Below are 14,189 nucleotides of genomic sequence, written 5' to 3' on the forward strand. Positions count from 1 at the left end.
CCTAGGCTCAGGACAGAATACCTGACAAAGGAAATGCAAAGCTTGAAACAGGAAATAACTCCAGACAATAGACTCCAGGGTGGGTATTAAAACCCACTACCCACATGTGCTCGGCCCTTCTTTTTCTGTGGGGATCCATCTTTCTGTCTGGCTTTCCTCTGCAACAAATTACAACCTTCTTCCCAAAGCAGTTGCCGTGTTTATTTTTTTTATTTTTTATTTTAATTCCATTTATATCCCGCCCTTCTCCAAAGACTCAGGGCGGCTTACAAGCTTAGCAGTAGCCTTCATTCTATGTCTATGCCTGCTTATTAGGGCTTTCACACACACCCCAAGCGGCATTATTACAAAGTCAGCTTAATTGCCCCCAACAATCTGGGTCCTCATTTTACCCACCTCGGAAGGATGGAAGGCTGAGTCAACCGCTTGGAGGAACCACGATGGAGACTTTTCTTCCTACTACACCATTGACCTGGCCACTTCCACACAACCACAGCCACAAGCCAAATCAAGGAGTGTAGGCAGATGAGTTTAGGTTCACTCCAGGAAGGGAGAGTAATTTATCGATCTGGGCAAAAAGTGAGAAGTTTCGTATTTGTATGTAAAAAAAAAAACGGGCCTCTGCTTGAGAGTATGGGTGTGTTCATCCCAGCTGGCCCACTTTTTTCGACCAACCTGGGTTGTAGCGATGCATTCAAGGTTGAAAAATGCTCTAGGCAGGGAATCCTTGATTTACAACACTTCGTTTAGTGACCTTTCAAACTTACGTTGGCATTGAAACCACTGACTTACGAGCGTTTTTTTCACACGATGGTTGCAGCCTCTCTGGGGGTCAGGTGATCAAAATCCAGACGCTTGGCAACTGACTCGTACTTATGACGGTCACAGCCTCCCAGGAGTCACGTGATCTGCTCACTTAATAAATGTCTGACTTAACCACATTGGGATTGCAAGTCGAGGACGACCTGCAATTGATTCTTTAATGTAAATTTAATGTAAAAATAATAATAATAATAATAATAATAATAATAATAATAATAATAATAATAATAATAATAATAATAATATTATAAAGTTGGAAGGGACCTTGGAGGTCATCTAGTCCAACCCCCTGCTCAGGCAGGAAACCCTATACCATTTCAGGCAAATGGCAATTAAAAGAATTAAAATTAAAAGAATTCTATTTTTCTTTCAGTTATACTGTATTCAAGCTTTGGATTAGAAGTGATATATATCGGTAGTCCTCAACTTACGGCCACAATCGGGGCCAAAATTGCCATTGCTAAGTGAGATATTTGTCAAGTGAAGTTTGCCCCATTTTATGACCTTTCTGGTCACAGTTGTTAAGTGGATCACTGCTGGTGTTAAATTAGTAACAAGGGTTGTTAAGTAAAACCGGCTGCCCCCCATTGGCTTTGCTTGTCAGAAGGTCGCAAAAGGGGATCACGTGACCCCGGGACACTGCGACCGTCGTAAATATGAAGCAGTTGCCAAGCGTCTGAATTTTGATTATGTGACCCCGCGGAGGCGGCAACGGGACTTGTAAGTGTGAAAAAACGGTCATAACTTGTATCTTTTTACCCCCGGTGCTGTTGTGACTTTGAACGGTCGCTAATTAAATGGCTGTACGTCGAGGACCATCTGTTTGTCTCTCTATAAATAGGAGATATTACTTTGAAATGGATCACAAGGTTGATCTGGAATCTGTTCCCAAGCATCTGTTATTTGGTCCGGGGATAAAGCTTTTTTGGCAAAGATCTGACTCAGTTGCGTAACTCAACACCAGGCTAAGAACCCCCAGCATTCCTGGGCAGCAAGATCCCCCACCCTTAGAGAAACACCCCAACCATAAAAATATCTGCTCTTCTATCTTTTATTGCCTTTGAGTTCTTACACTTATGGCCCCTCCCCTTTCTCACATTAGGCGTTAAGAGGAATCCGCAATTAGCTCCCTTTCTGTTTGTCTCCATCCCAGGGAAATGGTGCTATTGTTCTGACAGTTTGCAGTTCAGCTCCTCGTTGGTGATTGTTTGCTTGAGATTGTTATTCCCTCTCTTTCTCTCTCTCTCTCTCTCTTCCCTCTCTCTCTTTCCCTCCCTCTCTCTATTTCTCTTTCTTTTTCTCTCTCTTTCCTCTTCCCTCCCTCTCCCCCTCTCTTTCTGTCTCCTCTTCCCTCCTTCCCTCCCTCTCCCCCTCTTTCTGTCTCCTCCCTCCTTCCCTCTCTCCCTCTTTCTTTCTCTCTGTCTCCTTCCCTCCTTCCCTTCCTCTCCCCCTCTTTCTCTTTCTGTCTCCTCCTCCCTCCCTCCCTCTCTCTCTCTCTCCCTTTCTCTCTCTCTGTCTCCTTCCCTCCCTCTCCCCCTCTTTCACTCTCTCTCTCTCTCCCCCTCTTTCTCTCTCTTTGTCTCCTTCCCTCCCTCTCCCCCTCTTTCTCTCTCTCTCTCTCTCTCCCTCTTTCTCTCTCTCTGTCTCCTTCCCTCCCTCTCCCCCTCTTTCTCTCTCTCTCTCTCTCTCTCTCTCTCCCTCTTTCTCTCTCTCTGTCTCCTTCCCTCCCTCTCCCCCTCTTTCTCTTTCTCTCTCTCTCTGTCTCCCTCTCTCTCCTCCTCCTCCTCCTTCTTCTCCTTCTTCTCCCTCTTTCTCTTTCTCTTTTTCTTTCTCTTTCTCTCTCTGATAAGCTAATTGCGTCCAGGCTGAGAAAAACATCCTGTCCTAAATATTTAGCTTATCAGGTCTCTCTGTGGTAGGTAACGCCAAGGGTCTTGACCAAGAGAATGGGAAGAATTTGGAAGCCGTGAAGGAATGAGGAATTAGTTTTGTGTTTTAACCCACCATTTCCCCGACAGTTAGAACAACTAACCCCTGGAACAGCTTCCCTCCAGAAGGTGTGGGTGCTCCATCACTGGAGGTCTTCAAGAAGAGGCCGTTTGTCTGGAGCAGGGGGTTGGACTAAATGACCTCCAAGGTCCTTTGCCAGTCTTTTATTCTGTTCTCTCTTGGTTTTGACTGTCTTCTGTCTTTTCCGGCAGGAGAGAATCTCAGCCCGAGGTGGGACCCGAGTCCGCTTTTGCCATGAAAAAAGTCAGCTTCCTTTTGGCAGAGATACACGATTTTACTTCGGAGGAGGCCCAGCAGCTGCTTCACAACAAATTTGTGGTTGTGATCGGAGACTCGAGTAAGTATTGCTAGGAACTGGGGGCTGAAAAGGATATCGCCCAAGGTTGGGTGTAGTCCTCGCCTTACAACCGTCCGTTTAATGACCGTTCAAAATTAGAATGGAACTGAAAAAACGGACGTAGGACCTGATTTCATACTTATGACCGTGGCAGCATCCCCATGATTGCGGGATCAAGATTCAGACGCTTGGCAACTGACTCGCATTTATGACGGTCGCAGTGACTCGCATTTATGACGGTCGCAGTGTGACAGGGGTCACCTGATCCCCTTTTTTTGACCTTCTGACGAGCAAAGTCAATGGGGGAAGCCAGATTCGCTTAACGACTGCGTCGCAAGTCAAACGACTGCAGGGATTCTCTTAACAACTGTGGCAAGGAAGGTCGTAAAATGGGACAAAACTCACTGAAGAAATGTCTCCCTTAGCAAACAGAAATTTGGGGCTCGATTGTCGTCGTAAGTTGAGCACTCCCTGCATTTATGACGGTCGCAGCATCCCCGGGGGTCATGTGATCCCCTTTGGCGACCTTCTGACACACCAGATTCACTTAACAACCCTGTTACTAACTTTTACAACTGCGGCGATTCACTTAATGACGGTGGCAAGCAAGGCCACAAAGTGGGGCCAAAATCACTCAACCTCCTGTCTCATTCGAAAAGGAAATTTGGGGCTGTGCAAAAAAAGGTCACAAGTCCCCAGTGCCATCGTAACTTTGAACGGTCACTAAATGAACTGTGATAAGTCAAGGACTACCCGTGTAGGCTCAAGCAATCAGTCTGAGTTGCAAGGTTGTAAAATGGGGCAAAACCCGCTTAACAGCTGCCTCACTTAATACAACAGAAATGTGGGGCTCAATTTGTGGTTGTACGTCGAGGACTACCCATAGTTTTATATCAATATATTTTACATTTATAATTATAGCAAACAAGATAGTCTGGCCCATCGCTACATCCTGAGGTAAATTGTCAGGTAAATCGCAGAACAGCCTGCAGAGCACGCAGAATTTTTTAAAAAGGCGGGAAAAAAGGGAACCTCCCCCTTATCGCCCAGCAACCAATCACAATGTAGATTCCCTCATGCAAGAGCCCACACTCTCCCATCAATCAACTATAACTGTGTCTTCTGGCCTATTATATTCTTTATTGTTCCGGCTATTACATTAAATATCTTAATAGTTTTTCACACTTACGACCGTTGCAGCGTCCCCAGGGTCACGTGGTCATAATTCAGACCCTTGGCAACTGACTCGTATTTACGACGGTCGCAGTGTCCCAGGGGGTCATGTGATCACCATCTCTAACCTCCCTAGCTGGCTTCCGACAAGCCAAGTCAGTGGGGAGAATTTGGATTTGTTTAATGACCATGTGATGGACTTAAGAACTGCAGGGATGTGCTTAACAGCGGTGGCCAAACATGTCGTAAAATAGGGCTCAACTCACTTTAAATCTCTCTTGCTTTGCGAGGGAAATGTTGGGCTTCACTGTGGTTCTAAAGTGAGGTTTAACTGTATGGAAATTCCTCGATTTATCACCACAATTTCTGTTGCTAAACAAGACAGTTGCTCAGTGAATTTAGCGACCTTTTACGACCTTTCTCCATAGTCGTTAAGTGGATCCCTGGTGCTGTTAAGCTAGCAACACAGTTGTTGAGTGAATCTGGCTTCCCAACTGAGGTCGCAAAAGGGGATCACGTGACCTCAGGGCACAGCAACCGTCATACGTACATGCCAGTTGCCGAGCGTCTGAATTTTGATCACATGACCACGAGGATGCTGCAATGGCTGTTTTTCAGTGTGAAAAACGGTCCTAAGTCACTTTCTTCCCATTGTAACTTTGAACGGTCACTAAACGAAGTGTTGTAAGTCGAGGATGACCCGTACAGGCCATGCAAATCTACTTCAGGAAAAGCAGTTTTCTTTCTCCTTTACTCCAGCGAGCAGATAAAGTCTCCATTTTGGAACAATCCGAGAGTGTGACTTTTTTTTTTCCTGGTCCCTCGGATGCGGTTGTTGAAACGGGGCCAGGCGCAGAGACGGGTCATGCTAACCTGTCCTTCAGCACGACGGACGGACGGACGTCAAAGACCTACGTTAGCCCCCAGTTGCATTTTGGCAAGGCGAGGAGGCTGCAAAGAATTTTGTGCAAAATAAAGCAGAATTGCCCTAAAGTAGCCATGCAGGGTTTGCTTGGCTTGCGAAAACTGCGACAGCTGGAAGCTGAGAAACGGGAGTCTAAAGCTAAAGGACCTTGAATCCTTCCAAATTTCAGCCGCAGCCCTGCAAAATAAAATGAGATAAAAGTGAAATGAAAAGGTACTGTCTCTAATCAAGCGAAGTGAAGAAATAAAATAACAAAGCAACAAAACAAAACTCTACTTGTCTCTACTCCAGTAATGTGAAGTGAAGAAGTAAATAAAAAAAAAAAATAAAAAGGTACTGTCTCGTCTCCAACCTAGTAATGTGAAGAAATAAGATAAAATGAAGCAAAATGAAAAGGTACTGCCCCTAATCAAGCAAAGTGAAATAAAGAAATATAATAAACATAAAAAGGTACTGTCTCTAATCAGCAATAAAGCCAAGTGAAGAAATGAAATAAAATAAAACAAAATAAAATAAAATGGTACTGCCTTTAATCAAGTAAATGTGAAGAAATAAAATAAAGAGGTATTGTCCCTAATCAAGTAATAGGAAGTGAAGAAATAAAAAATAAAATAAAAATAAAAAGGGACAGTCCCTAATCAAATTAGGTGAAATAAAGAAATAAAATAAAATAAAAATAAAAAGGTACTGTCCCTAATCAAGTGAAGTGAAGAAATAATAAAATAAAAATAAAAAGATACTGTCTCTAATCAAGTAAAGTGAATTAATAAAAATTAAATGGTACTGCCTTGAATCAAGTAATGTGAAGAAATAAAATAAAATAAAATAAAATAAAATAAAATAAAGAGGTACTGTCCCTAATCAAGTAATATGAAGTGAAGAAATAAAATTGTGGGAACGGCCGGTTTTTTGGCCTCCCAACCTTCGGCTTTCCCAAACATTTCTTATCGGCCTCTACGTGAATTGCAGGGATGAGCACACTCTCCTGGTAGCAGAGGATGGTTTGTGGGAGGTTTGGGAAACGCTACGATAGAGCTTTCACATATATCTTTTAGTATCTCGTTTTTGTAATGATCTCATAGGCACCTGAGAAGTTCTCACGGCCTATCCAATTATCACTACGTATCCTATTTTTTTTTTTGAGATTGATGGGGTTTATGTAATGTTGTATTTGGTATTCAGAAAAAGGAGGTGAATAAAAGTTCAGCGGGCAGTTGGTCAAGGTTTTTTTGGGGAGAGACGAGGCTGCCTGGCTGGTTCAGAGCATCTCTTATCGACCCGGGTCTGAATTCTTTTCCCTACAAAAATAAAAATAATATAAAAAGGGACAGTCCCTAATCAAGTAAGGTGAAATAAAGAAATAAAATAAAAATAAAAAGATACTGTCCCTAATCAAGTGAAGTCAAGAAATAAAAATAAAAATAAAATAAAAAAGTACTGCCCCTAATCAAGTAAGGGGAAATGAAGAACTAGAATAAAATAAAAATAAAAAGGCACCGTCCCTGATCAAGTAAAGGGAAGCGAAGAACTACAGAAGAAAAAGAAGAGAAGAGGGCACTGTCTCTATGGGTTTGTGTCTCTTTGCTTGCTTGCTTTCCCCCCTGCAGACTATCGATCCATATATAAAGACTTGGTCTATCTCCTGCAGACGGATGAGATGCTGACTGAGGCCCAGCTGAGGAAAAAGGTACCCCGTCTCTCCCCCAGAGCAACCTGCTCTCTAGCTCAGAGCTTGGAAGGGAGGGGTCTCTGGCCTTTGGCCCTTTCCTTGTGACCCAACTAGTGCTGGAAGGGAGAGGGGTTTGCGGAGAGGAGCAGGAGCAGGAGGAAGCGGAGGAGCAGGAGGAGGAGGGGGGAGGAGCAGGAGGAGGAGGAAGCGGAGGAGGAGCAGCAGGAGGAGGAGGAGGGGAGGAGGAGGAGCAGGGAGAGGAGGGGCAGGAGCAGGAGGTGGAGGAGGAGGAGGAGGAGGACTGTGGGGTCCTTGGTTCTGAGTTCCATTGTTTTCTTGCAGATGTTTCATTACCCAGGTAGGTCTCATCATCAGTTCAAGAAGGAGGTAGGATAACATTGATGAGGTGATCCAGTCGAAACATCTCCAAAAAACCCACCAAGCTCAGAGAACTCCAAGGACCCCATCCTCCCTCTCCTCCTCCTCCTCCTCCTCCCTGCAAACCCTCCCCCCCTTTTGGCACTGATGATGTTACCTAGTTGGGTCATGAAACGTCTGCAAGAAAACAAGCCAGCTCAGAGAACATCCAGGATCCCTCAATCATCATCATCTTCTTCTTCTTCTTCCTCCTTCTTCCTCCTTCTTCCTCCTTCTTCCTCCTCCTCCTCCTTCTTCTTCTTCTTCTTCTTCTTCTTCTTCTACTTCTTCTTCTTCTTCTTCTTCTTCTTCTCCTTCTCCTTCTCCTTCTCCTTCTCCTTCTCCTTCTCCTTCTCCTTCTCCTTCTCCTTCTCCTCCTCTCTACAAACCCCACTCCCTTCTTGCAGTGATGATGTTACCTAGTTGGGTCATGAAACATCTGCAAGAAAACCACCCAGCTCAGAGAGAATCAAGGACCACACAGTCTTTTTTCTCCTCCTCCTCCTCCTCCTCCTCCTCCTCCTCCTCCTCCTCCTCCTCCTCCTCCTCCTCCTCTCTCTGCCAACCTCACTCTCTTCTAGCACTGATGATGTTACCTAGTTGGGTCATGAAACGTCTGCAAGAAAACCACCCAGCTCAGAGAGCCTCAAGGGCCCCACAGTCCTCCTCCTCCTCCTCCTCCTTCTCCTGCTGTCTGCCAACCCCACTCTCTTCTAGCCCTGGTGATGTTACAGTGAAACATCTGCCAAGAAACTCCCACACACACACCAAGCTCAGAGAACTGCTAGGACCCCACAGTTCAAACCCGGGCAACAAATATTTTCTCCTCTTGGTACACTGGATGTTGGTTAAATACCAAAGTGTGTGTGTGGGGGGGGGGGAGGGTGTCTTGCTTCCCAGTAGGCTGGGTCTGCTGGCCCTTCTGACTTCATGGCCCTCTATTTGTATTTACTGAAGACTTCCTCGGTGCTGATCCTCCCTTGCAGGATAAGGAACCTTTTGCAAACGACTGCGTAGTGGAAGATAAGGAGTCTTCCAGAAACGATTACCGCCAGGTGCGTCAGTACCGCACCCCACACCACCTGGTGCGCTTCTACTTCATCACCCGCGTTTATTCGCCCTACGTGGAGGGGATCCTGAATGACTTCAGAGCGGATCTGAAGGCTGACCTGGTCCCAGATGTTGTTATCCTGCATTCTTGCCTCTGGGACCTGAACAGGTAAACACACACACACAGACACACACAAATGGATCGGGGTGGTTTGGGGCGATGTGGATGCTTCTTTGATAATAGGGTTTTCTTTGATACAGGAAGTCCTTGACTTACGATCACAAATGAGCCCAGAATTTATGTTGCTAAGTGAGAAATTGGTTAAGGGAGCTTTGTCCCATTTTTATGACCTTTCTTGCCACCGTTGTTAAGTGAATCGCTGCAGTGGTTAAATTAGTAACACGGCCGTTAAGTGAATCCGGCTTCCCCCTGGGCTTTGCTGGTCTCAGAAGGTCACGAAAGGGGGGGGATCACGTGACTCCGGGACACCGCAACCGTCATAAATGCGAATCACTTGTCAAGCATACGAATTCTGACCACGGGGCCACGGTAGGATGCTGCAACGGTTGTGTGAAAAATGGTCACGAGTCACTTTTTTCCAGTGCCGTTGTAAGTTTGAACGGTCACTAAACAAGCAGGGTTTTCCTGCTTGAGTGTGTGTGGGGGGGGTTGGGCTAGAAGACCTCCCAGGTCCCTCCCAACTCTGTTATGCTGTGCTTCTTTTACCCTTGAGTGCGATGCGAGCGGGCAAAATCTATCCACATTTGCCCACTTATAAAAGCTAGACATTCTCCAGCACGGCCGAGGGAGAATCCACCATAGATTGGGTTAATCTGGTCTTCCTGCCCAGAGATCAAGTCAGTCAACTCTTCCTATTCTTGACTTGGTCTTCTTTGGTCCTATAAAGCTTGGTTCATTCTTTAGGCAGAGACAAGGTCAGGTTGTATTTTTCATTGGTAACAGCGTTCCGTGCGCCTTTGGCGTCTAGTCATGCCGGCCACATGACCACGGAGACGTCCTCGGACAAGCGCTGGCTCCATCCAGCCACCTCCTTCTCCGTCGTCCCCTTCTTCTCTTGCTCTCCACCTTTCCCAGCATGAGGCTCTTCTCCAGTGAGTCCTTCCTTCTCATCAGGTGGCCAAAGGATTTGAGTTTCAGCTTCAGGAGTTTTAGCTTCACCTTTTGTAAGATATTATAAAGTAGATCGCTTTGCCTCGGCAGATGCCACGTTTGGTAGGAGAGTTCTCCAGAGAGTAGTACCAGATAGTGGGATGCGGGCCCAGACTACTTCCCACCCACAGACACAGTGAGGCTTTGGTATGTCCCATTCTGTGGTGGATTTTCCATCAGTCATGCTGAGAAAAGGCGTTCAGGTAAGGCAACGCCCCTTATCTATGCTTTCTCTGGTTATCAGAAAGGCTTTCTTCTTGCCTGTCTGTCTGTCTGTCTGTCTGTCTATCATCTATCTATCTATCTATCTATCTATCTATCTATCTATCTATCTATCTATCTATCTATCTATCTATCTATCTATCTATCATCTGTCTGCTGTCTGTCTATCATCTATCATATCTATCATCTATCTGCTGTTTGTCTGTCTGTCTGTCTGTCTGTCTGTCCATCCATCCATCCATCCATCCATCCATCCATCCATCCATCCATCCATCCATCTATATCTATCTATCTATCTATCTATCTATCTATCTATCTATCTATCTATCTATCTATCTATCTATCTATCATCTACCTAATGAACTGTCGTAGGTTGAGGACAGCCTGTACTTCCAGTGAGCGTATCCTGGTTCTCCCTTCCACACAGGTATCATGATGACTTCCCCACGGAGCCCCCGATGCCCAAAGCTATCAGGGAATACCGCCAGAACGCAGAAAAACTCTTTCGAGCAATGGACGAAGTTCTTCCTCCCAGCACTCTCATCATTTGGAGCACAGCCTTGGCCGTCACGGAAAACGCCCGCGGATACATCTTCGAGGTGAGAGGATCTGTTGCTTCCTTGGGGTGACTGTGTCAGGTCCCCCAGAGGGCTACCTGGCCCTCTTCGGAGTCCAACTGACATCTCCTGCAAAAACACAGTGCTCCACAACAGGGCTTTTCAACCAGTGGTATGGGTACCACCTGTGGTACATTGGCACCTGGCAGGTGGTACGCGACCATCCTAGAGAAGTAGCGGGGGAGGGGAACGAGTTGAACCGGTGGCAGCACTGCACAAGCCTGAGCGAGAGACGGCTGGAGCCGCAGGGCTGTCAGGGCTCAGCGGAAGCGCCAGGATCAGCGCCAGGATCCAGCTGGAGCTCAGCACCGATCCTGGCGCTTCTGCTGAGCCCAGAAGAAGTGCCGATCAGCTGGAATGTTGCAGCATCTCCAGGCTCTTGTGACTTACATTCCAATGCTTGGCAACTGATTCATATTTATGACGGTCACAGTGTCCCAGGGTCATGGGAAGTGACCAAAACCTGCTGCAACCACCCAGCAGACGGTGGGGGGGAATAAAAACCAAACACACCCCACCCCACCCCCGCTGCCAATCCTCAACAGAAATGCTCACCACCATGAAAACCTCGGACAGGAGGAAGAGCGCTACCGGGCAGGCAGGCAGGTGTCTTGCTCGGCTGTGGCTTGTGGGGGCCCTTTTTTCAGAGCCATTGTAACTTTGAAGTATCACTAAGCGAAGTGCTGTAAGTTGAGGACTACCTGTACTTCATCACTTTTTTCCTTTTTTTGTTTTTGTTTTGGTCATCAAGTTTTTGACCCCTTGCTAGGCGACCGGTGGTCCTCGGATGTTGCCGTATCCTAAAAGTGGCACAATGGGTGGAAAGGTTGAAAAGGCCTGCTCCACAATATCGGGAGTCTTCCCACAACACAAGCAAGGGGAGAAGCAACCTAGAATTGAGGAGAACTTTCCTGACTGTGAGGACAATTGATCAGTGGAAGGGCTTCCCTCCAGAGGTTGCTTCACCTCTGGAGGTTCTTAAGAAGAGGACTGAGATGGCAGAGGGTCTCCTGCCTGAGCAGGGGCTGGACTAGAAGACCTCCAAGTTCCCTTCCACCTCTGTTATTCTGTCTCGGGACCAAGGGTGACACGATAGCGGTCTTCCAATGTTGGAGGGGCTGTCACAGAGAAGAGGCGGTCAACGTATTTTCCCAAAAATAAAAAATGGGGGTAGAGAGAACCAACGTAAAAGTAGGGAGGACTTTCCTGGCCATGAGAAGAGTAGAATCAGTTGCCTCCAGAAATTGTGGTTTTCTCCAACAACAGGAGTTGTTTGAGAAGAGACTGAGTGTCCGTTTGTCTGAAATGGTGTAGGGTTCAAGACCCATCGTCCCCAATCCAGCAACTGAGGGACATGATCTCTCTCTCTCTCTCTCTCTTTCTTTCTTTCTTTCTTTCTTTCTTTCTTTTTTTCTTTCTTTCTTTCTTTCCTTCCTTCCTTCCTTCCTTCCTTCCTTCCTTCCTTCTCTTCCACTCTTTCTTTCCTTCCTTCTTTTTTCTTTCTCTCCCTTTCTTTTTTCTTTTCTTTCCTTCCCTCCTTCTTTCTTTTCCTTCCTTCCTTCCTTCAATGCCTCTCTCCTCTTTCACTTTTTCTTCCTCCAATCTCTTTCCCCTTCCTTCCTTCCTTCCTTCCTTCCTTCCTTCCTTCCTTCCTTCCTTCTTTCCTTCCTTCCTTCCTTCCTTCCTTCCTTCTCTTCCACTTTTCCTTCCTTCCTTCCTTCCTTCCTTCCTTCCTTCCTTCCTTCCTTCCTTCCTTCCTTCCTTCTCTTTCTTTTCCTTCTTTCTTTTTCTTTCTCTCCCTTTCTCTTCCTTCTCTTTCACTTTTCCTTCCTTCCTTCAATGCTCCTTCTCTTTCATTTTTTCTTCCTCCAATCTCTCCTTCCTTCCTTCCTTCCTTCCTTCCTTCCCTCCTTTCCTTCCTTTCCTTCCTTCCTTCCTTTCTTCCTTCCTTCCTTCCTTCCTTCCTCTTGCTTCTTTCTCTCCTTGTTCAATCACTCCCCCTTTTTGGAGGACATTGTGGGGTTGTGCCCTGTCTAACCAACCACACGGTCCAGCTTCACACCCATCAATAAAATTCAGCTTTCTAAAACTCGGTGACAGATTCAGGGCCTTGTTTAGTTCAAAAACTCCACTGCCACCGCTGGAAATGAGCAACTAGTCCTTGACTTAACGGCCATCCGTGTGCCCGAGATTTCTGTCGTGAAGCTGGACGGTTAAGAGAGTTTTGCCCCTCATTACGACTTTTCTTGCCACGGTCGTTTTTGTTGTTAAGTTAGCAACATTGTTCTCCAGGGATTCCCCACTGACTTGGCTTGTCAGACGGACACAAAAGGGGATCGCGTGACACACACACACACACACACACCGCAAACCGTCACAAATATGAGTCACGTTGCCCAGCGTCTGAATTTTGGTCGTGTGACCGCGGGGACGCTGCAACCGTGGTTAAGTGGGCATGGTGGCCCTAAGTCCCCTTTTCCCAGGGCCCTTGTAACTCTGAACGGCCACTAAACAAGCGGCTGTAAGTCGAGGGCTACCTCGTGTAACGTCAGGAATGCCTCCGCTTCCCGTGTCCTTGTCCGGCAGCAACCGCACAAGATGTCCGCCCGGGACATGATCGAGGCCAACTTCTACAGCGGCAACCTGGCCCGAGAGTTCTGGTTCGACGTCGTGGACCTCCACCACCACTTCCGGTTTCTGCAGCACCTCCATGCGGCCGACGGCACCCACTGGAACTTCTGGGCCCACCGCTACCTGACCAAGCTCTTGCTCACCCACATTGCCGACGCCTGGCAGGTCGAGCTGCAGAAGCAGAGGCCCCTGATGAGTGAGTGGCGGGGGGGGGGGCGTTGGGGGGAGGGGGGAAGAGGCAAAAGAGGGAGGGGTGTGTGTGTGTCGGAAAGCTGCGACCATCATAAATATGAGTCTATTGTCAACCATCCCAATGTAAATCACATGGCCCTGGGGAATGCTGCCAGGGTCGTAAGTGTTTTAAAAACGGTCTCTTCAGCGCCGTCGTAGCTTTGCACAGTCACTAAATGAAGTGTCGTAAGTCGAGGACTACCTGTACTCATGCTGGACAATGCTGGCTCCTTCAGCCAAGAAACGGGGTTGGGCGCTGCCCCCTTGAGGCGGAACACGACCGGACAGGCCGCAGGGGTAGGCAACCTCGGCTCTTTTATGACTCATGGACTTCAACTCCCAGAATTCCTGAGCCAGCCAAGCTCAGGAATTCTGGGAGTTGAAGTCCATGAGTCATAAAAGAGCCGAGGTTGCCTACCCCTGGGAGAGGGAGATCTTGACCCATGACTTTCTCAGTATTCTTCTGTCTTCTTCATTACAGGGATCCCGAAGTTTGCAAAGACACAGACACAACAGCCTTCTCCCTGGAGGAACGTGGAATCCAATGCTCCACGGCCGATCCCCACTCTCTGGACCAACAGCTCGGCCCGTGACCCCTTCTATTCGAAGAGGTCTTCTCACCTCCATCATAATGCCCAGTACAAACGGAGGCTCAGAGCAAGGTCAGGTCAAGGTGACCAGTGCCCTAGAAGCCTCCTCAGAGTCCCTGAGGGTGGGCTTCACCCTGAACACCATCCCTTGCCCTCTGTGGGTCTCCCCGACCCCAGGAATTCTGCCCCTGGCTTGGACAGCGAGCCCATAAGTTCCTTTGAACGCCCTCAGCCCATTCCAGATTATTATCCCCATGGCCCAGAACATGGGGGCTACGACAGGTGGCCCGTAGGTTCCTCTCAACAAGAGCATTGCCCTCAACC

The 14,189-nt window shown here is 47.3% G+C and overlaps 1 long non-coding RNA gene across 1 annotated transcript in view; it reads left to right on the plus strand.

Moving 5' to 3' along the window:
- Positions 1–14,189, plus strand: part of LOC310643138 — a 366,287-nt gene that overhangs the window by 135,100 nt on the left and 216,998 nt on the right. The gene's annotated exons all lie outside the window — the stretch shown is intronic.

This window comes from Vipera ursinii (assembly GCF_947247035.1).
Source record: "Vipera ursinii genome assembly, chromosome: 7".
Taxonomy (NCBI): Eukaryota; Metazoa; Chordata; class Lepidosauria; order Squamata; family Viperidae; genus Vipera; species Vipera ursinii.